The following is a 7897-nucleotide window of genomic DNA, read 5'->3' as shown; positions in this document are numbered from 1 at the left end:
AAAGCAAAAACATTTTTAGCAAATGTTGAAAGTTATGCATTTTTTTGGGTGAGCAGTTCTATGTTTCATAGACATTAAATCAATTTGAACTTCGCTTCCTATTAACTAAAGACCCTTATTACAGTACATTTCTAAAATTTGATATTGATGCAATTAGACAACTGTGAAATCAAGACCAATAGATCAGTTGCATATCAGGACCCCATTCCGACAATTTATCAAAAGTCCTCATGATGTTTACAACAACAGGTTATCAATGTACGGATTAAATAATTGTTATTGTAATATTGAATAAAATCAGTCTGCATCAATAAATTTTCAACTTCAATCCAATATTTTTTTGGGTCTGGTGGTGGGGGGGGGGGGTGGTTGTATGGTGTTAAACCCCAAAACCTTCTCTTGGCTACGCCGTTGCTTGGAGTTATTTATTTCGCTTTTCATTTTCCGATATGTTTCAGATCGATCCGATGGTTATAAGTTAGAAAAAATGCAGTCAGAAGGTTCGCACAAATGAACATTTTTGTACTGATAAGTTATCAAGTTCCTTCCAGACAACTTGGAAGTGTTCGGTGATTATTTCTAGCGGTTGTAGATAGAAAAATGAAATACAAAATTCGATTTATCGAAATAATGTTTGGCTTATTTCAATGGATTATTACTATATTGATCAATAAATAGGCGACAAAGAGTAATCCACAAACAACAAGCCATAACTTTTAAAGTATTCAAAATAGATATTTGAAGTCTTCAGTAAAGTTATTCGCAAAAGTAAGAGCTACAAATTTGCTGAAGACATCATTTCGATATAATCATTTCCAAGAAAATTTGTGAAAATATCTCACTCATAGGGGGATTAATCAGCAAAAGCACAATACCAAAAGAAAGGTCATATTGCCTCCATTAAATTCTCCGAAGATACTATTGACCTAAAATAAGCCGTTTTGGCGGTAATAATAGATTACATGTTTTTGGTCATATTTCTGGCAATGGGAAATGATAAAAATCTTTCGTCCGCATTTAATGTTAAATATCTCTTTTGATAATAGTCCGATTTCAACAATCTAGCTTGTTCGAAAGGTATTCGTTAAACCTGTCTAAAACATATAAATTGTTAATCTATATTGTCAATTTCGGCAGATAATTCAAAAAAACTGCAAAAACGCCATTTTTACGCATTCAAACATTCATATCTTGGAAACTAAACATCAGAATCAAAAACAAATTAATAGCGTTCATACTGTTTTTTAGTTCTTTCATTTAAAATTGGTTTGGATAAGATCGGTTCAGCCATTGCTGAGAAACACGAATGAGAATTTGTCCGTTACATACACACACACAGACACACACACACACACACACACACACAGAGACATTGTCCCAAATCGTCGAGCTGAGTCGATTGGTATATAAGACTCGGCCCTCCGGGCCTCGGAAAACATCTTCAAAGTTTGAGCGAATTCTATACATTTCTTTTATAAGAAATGTAAAAAGCTGAAAATTTCAGTATTTTGTCTATTTGCAACATATAAACCCTTAGGTATACCAATTAATTGGTATACGAATTGGAATAGGTTCGCCAAATTTTGGAAGAAGTCTATAAAATAACCCCTTGAAAGCTACCTAAAAATTGTTGTAGTTCGATGCAATAAAAAATCCTCAAAAATGAAATGTACCTATTAATGTGAAACACAGTGAATAATACATACAATAAAAACCCATTTTTATCAATCTCATGCTGTATTTTAGGCTGACAAAATGGGGACATTGACTAAATCGGGCAATTTTTTTTTCTTTATAATAAACTGAAGCTTTTTTACGTTTTAACGACATTCAATTAGCTAGAGATTACTGGGTAGGGAAAGTTATGAAACTTAGTTATTCTGCCTAAGCTCGACCCTCATTAACAGAAGGCAAAAATTAAACCCGTACGATATTAAGCCTGTTCTAGTTTTCCGATCTGTTTACTTCACATCCTTGCTCTCACTTGAGTACTATGGCTCTAAGTTTCATAACTTTCCCTACCCAGTAATCTCTAGCTAATTGAATGTCGTTAAAACGTAAAAAAGAAAATGTAGTCACATAGTCGAAATAAAAAAGGAAAAAATAAACTGAAGCTGTTAAAATATTCTTCCCGTCCCTAGTCTGATAACTATTTCTGATTATGATGAACTTTTTATTTTTGCATATTTCCATCTTCATGATAAGGAAAACATGCGCAAGAAAGGATTTACTCAAATTCAGTCTTGTTCGTCTGCTAGAGCCCATCAAACATATGTTCATATTTGGCTGATAAAATCGGGGTTTCAATGTATTATAAAAGACATTCAGCATTCGAAGAAGTTTCTTGTGGAAATGGTGGGAATGAATATTACATGTTCAGTACGATTTGCACATACATTCAACGGATCGACAGCCACAATCTTGAGATACTATGTGATACCGAAACATCGCTTAAAACCAGCGGCGGATCATGGAGAAGGATCCGGGAGGTCCAGGTCCTGCCGAAAATTTTCAACTTATTAAGAAATTTTAAACTAGTTTTAATTTTAAAGTAGCAACCGCTCACTGCATACTCCCTCCGGGCCGGTATGATTGACGATTTTTAGAGTGATTGCGTATCCTTTCTATATGAGAAAGGCAAAAATGTACCAAACTCCAAAAAAGTCAATTTTTGTCAAACATCTCAATGTTTCATGCATTTTAAAGTCATTTGGCCTCAAAAATACAAATTTGATTTTGAAAATTTTTCATGTCAGTTTATATGGGAATTTGCTGTATGATTGCCCTCTTCAACTCGTAACTCCGGAACCGGAAATCCAATCAATAAAAAATTCAATAGCAGCCGATGGGAAGGATGTACCTTTCATTTGAGACTAACTTTGTGCAAATCGGTCCAGCCATCTCTGAGAAACAGAGGTCACATTTTTTTCCACATACACACAGATACATACACACACAGACATTTTCCGATCTCGACAAACTCAGTCGATTGGCATATGACACTCGGCCCTCCGGGTCGGGATTAGATTGACGAATTTTAGAGTAAATGAGAAAGGCAAAAACATTTTTAGCAAATGTTGAAAGTTATGCATTTTTTTGGTGAGCAGTTCTATGTTTCATAGACATTAAATCAATTTTAACTGCGCTTCCTATTAAATAAAGACCCTTATTACAGTACATCTCTACAAAAACGAGATCAATTTGAAAATAAATCTGAGGATTATGATTGATTACAGAACTCTGGAATTTTCTATTCGAATGTTTTCAGGCAGGAATTTTATATTGATGCAATTAGACAACTGTGAAATCAAAATCAATAGATCAGTTACATATCAGGACTCCATTCCGACAATTTATCAAAAATCCTCATGATGTTTACAACAACAGGTTATCAATCTACGGATCAGATAATTGTTATTGTAATATTGAATAAAATCAGTCTGCATCAATAAATTTTCAACTTCAATCCAATATTTTTTTTGGGTGTGGGGGGGGGGGGTTGGTTGTATGGTGTTAAACCCCAAAACCTTCTCTTGGCTACGCCGTTGCTTGGAGTTATTTATTTCGCTTTTCATTTTCCGATATGTTTCAGATCGATCCGATGGTCATAAAATTAAAGGGTTGTGTACAAGACACGACCACGGTGACATTAAAAATGTAGCTTTTTTCAAGAGCATGCAAATGAATTTTATCTATCACACATATCGACTCACGTTCTTGTTCACTCGCCTGTTGTCATATGTTACAATTTGCTATATACCCTTCCCATTACAACATAATTTATTGAAGATCATTTAGCGGTAATCTATTATTACAATTAATCAAGTGTCTCACTAGGTGATTGGCGTTATTTGGCTGATCCATCTAGTAAAAATAGGCTATAGGCCAGAACATATATTCAAAAGAAAAGTTCCATATTGAGAGCAGTGATGAGGAAGCCCACGCCCGCCAACGGAAATATACAGATTCTCCATGAAATATGAAATTTCATTTTCCATTTAAATGTTCAATAATGTACTAATGAACTTAAGTAAACAATCTTAAGTTTAAGTATTTCTTGATCGATTAGTGGTGGAAAAAATGAAATTATTTGATAAATTACATTGTTATGCAACGTTCGCACTACCAGTTAAAACGGGTTTTTATGCTATCTTGGTGACATTTTTCTTGTTGCTAATTATTAAAACGTGTTATAACTCTGTAGTGTAAACATTGTATTATTAAACCAATTCTGCAGCATTTTATGTTATATAGGTGTTTTATGTGGTAATAGGACTGACATAATTATATCTTCAGTACAGCGGTTTGTTTCATAATTTAAAACAGATTTATTTTAAAATTTAAATTAGTATACCCAACCGTTCTATTTGTTGTATACTTTAAAACGCAATTAGAACTGTGTTTTAAATACATAGGGTAGGACAGATATTCTGACTGGATAAACTGGGAAAACAAGTTTAAGTCCAGTAACGCTTAAGACATGGCTTGAATTTGAATCGAAAAAGAACACCCGCTTAAACTGCTGCTGGGACGGTAAGTTCTGTTTTAAAATTTTCCGTTGTGCGCAGTACGAAACAAAAGTGTTTGAAATTAGAAAACAAAACGTTCTGCTGGGAATGTGATTGTTTCTGATGCAATTACACTCAGATTTTTCACACAGGGGATACAGGCCGTGTAAATGAAAACCGCGTAAATTTAAAAAAAACGCGTTAATGAAAACCGCGTAAATTTCAAAATCCGCGTAAAAAACATGAGTGTACTCTCCTATATAAAATACTACACTGCTGAACAGTGCAATAACTACAGAAGCACGTTGTCAGATGCCTTACTGACAAAAACATATAACCGAAATATGAAACATGAGAACCAATAGGCTCTTTACCCTACGCAGCTACAAAGCGCCGTAAACATGGATTAACAAGTTACAACGCACACGCATGCATAAAAATAAATATATTTTTTTCAAACGCAACACTCTTAAGCAGCACACACCGTATTGAATTAAATCCAAACCACCCCGCCCACCCACTTTGCGAATCATTCTGTGACACCGTGCTGGTATCCGAAAAATCCGCACACGGCCACCGCTGCCGAAAATGCATAGCGTCTACCGCTTATTGTAGTGCCCAGACGCTGTAGCCATGATCTTACCCGTTCGACATAAGAACAAAAACTGATTCAAACGGGTACGCGTCACCTCTATTTATAAACTAACCGTATATGGTTTAGTCACTTAGGTGCGAGTGTGTGCAAATGCCAACGTTACCGAAAATCGATAGCGCTTATTGCATCGCCCGGAGACGACGTTCCTCGTGTGGGATAAGAGCAACAACTGATTTAAACGGACATGCGTTGCTTCTATTTATGACTTTTCGTGTTTCATTGAGCCACTAAGCTGCCCTCTCTTAACGGCTGTGTCTGAGAAATCTGCCTCACGAATGGTAATTTTCCCGTTTTTCGTGAACTTTTTAATTTTACCATTTTCCAAAAGTCTACTTTTATTGGGGAGATATTAAATTATTACCAATATTTAAGTTAGGTGTTTCTGAATCGGTTGGTGTATGAATGATTAAAATCCATCTAGTAATATCGGAGTTATAAGCGTGCAAACCTTACATAGTTTCGTTACATGGGAGATAGTTTAGATTTTAGAATGACACCTAGCCCCAGATAGTGGAGTAAGACATTTTTAATGTCAAAAAATTGCAGTCAGAAGGTTCGCACAAATGAACATTTTTGCACTGATAAGTTATCAAGTTCCTTCCAGACAACTTGGAAGTGTTCGGTGATTATTTCTAGTGGTTGTAGATAGAAAAATGAAATACAAAATTCGATTTATCGAAATAATGTTTGGTTTATTTCAATGGATTATTACTATATTTAACGACAAATAGACGACAAAGAGTAATCCACAAACAACAAGCCATAACTTTTAAAGTATTCAAAATAGATATTTGAAGTCTTCAGTATAGTTATTCGCAAAAGTAAGAGCTACAAATTTGCTGAAGACATCATTTCGATATAATCACTTCCAAGAAAATTTGTGAAAATATCTCACTCATAGGGGGATTAATCAGCAAAAGCACAAAACAAAAGAAAGGGCATACTGTCTCCATTAAATTCTCCGAAGATACTATTGACCTAAAATAAGCCGTTTTGGCGTTAATAATAGATTACATGTTTTGGTCATATTTCTGGCAATGGGAAATGATAAAAATCTTTCATCCGCATTTAATGTTCAATATCTCTTTTGATAATACTCTGATTTCAACAATCTATAGCTTGTTCGAAAGGTATTTATTAAAGTTGTCTAAAAACATATAAATTGTTAATCTATATTGTCAGTTTCGGCAGATAATTAAAAAAAACTGCAAAAAACGCCATTTTACGCATTCAAACATTCATATCTTGGAAACTAAACATCAGAATCAAAAACAAATTAATAGCGTTCTTACTGTTTTCAGTTCTTTCATTTAAAATTGGTTTGGATAAGATCGGTTCAGCCATTGCTGAGAAACACGAATGAGAATTTGTCCGTTACATACACGCACACACACAGACATTGTCCAGAATCGTCGAGCTGAGTCGAGTGGTATATAAGACTCGGCCCTCCGGGCTTCGGAAAAAATCTTGAACGTTTGAGCGAATTCTATACATTTCTTTTATAAGAAATGTAAAAAGGTAGGAAGCTTAATGGAAAAGAGTATATGTGTGTGTGCATCACTATGGGAAGTGCCACCTTTACCCGCAAGTGGCGTTGCTGTTACTGTCTCCAGATTCTAGACAGAGTTGCCAGTCTTCTTGATATGCAGTCTGCACTCAGTCTACATAATACGGGTTTTCGAGGCGCAGATTACAATTTTGAAATCAAATTTTCAAAATCAAAATGACGGTTGAAAAATCGCTCTAAATAAAAGTAAATTTTCACGAATGGAGATTTAATGGTTCCGATGGACGACAATAACGTTTATAATGTATCGAATTTTAAATGGTGTGTAGTTAGTCAACAGTTGTTACGGCATTTAATGAGCAAGGGACTGGAAGGTGAAGTATATTTTTCAATATTAAGAGCCATAGCACTCAAGGGAGAGCAAGAAGTTGAAGGGAGAAAGTGTAGAAAAGCGTGGAAGGATCATATGTGCAAGCTTAGAGTTTACCGGCGACTTAACCTTTTGTCTGCTGCCGTAGGAGTCAAGATCTTTTGGCATTAGAAATGCGAATCACCTGAGTCTGCGGCATGTCCGGACAAGCGTAAAGTAACTTGTTACTTCATGCTGTCGGAACCGAAAAAAAGTTAAGTCACGGTAAACTTCCACACTAAGCATTTGCGTCGTTGAAACTCATTGAATGAGCTAGTTTTTTGTTCCCTCACCAATTGCCTGCCTGAGTGTTTTTATTTTATCGACTATTGTGACTGTATCAGCGTCTGTGACATATGGTCACATGTGTTGCTGATTCGCACGGTGTCGGCAGCTTTCACCCAAAGCTGCGACGATGGATCCCCATCACGGTAAATTCTATTTTTACCATTTTTGTTAACCATTTTTTGTTAACGACCTATTGAGTCAAATTGACTCAATAGGTCGTTAAAAAAAATTAACAAAAGTATAAGTTTGGTTTCGATTTGATAATATATTTCTACAAAAGAACAAACTCCGACTTAGTACATAATTTTAGGCACGATCCGCACGAATGATGAGAATTATGATTTGCTGGCGAGTGTAAAAAGAAGACGTGGTGTCATAAGAGGAAGAAGTCTTGCAATTCAAAGGAGAGGATCAGGAAAACCGCATTTTAGCATAAGGCTGCTGTACAGTGAATTGTGCTCGAGATGTGGTAGAAGAGAAAATCTAATCTAGCAAACTAGTATCTACCGGCATTCGAAGCAAGTAGCGCC

This window comes from Topomyia yanbarensis, chromosome 2 (genome assembly GCF_030247195.1).
Source record: "Topomyia yanbarensis strain Yona2022 chromosome 2, ASM3024719v1, whole genome shotgun sequence".
Lineage (NCBI taxonomy): Eukaryota > Metazoa > Arthropoda > Insecta > Diptera > Culicidae > Topomyia > Topomyia yanbarensis.
The sequence above is the reverse complement of the archived record's forward strand: the minus strand, read 5'-3'. Positions refer to the sequence as shown.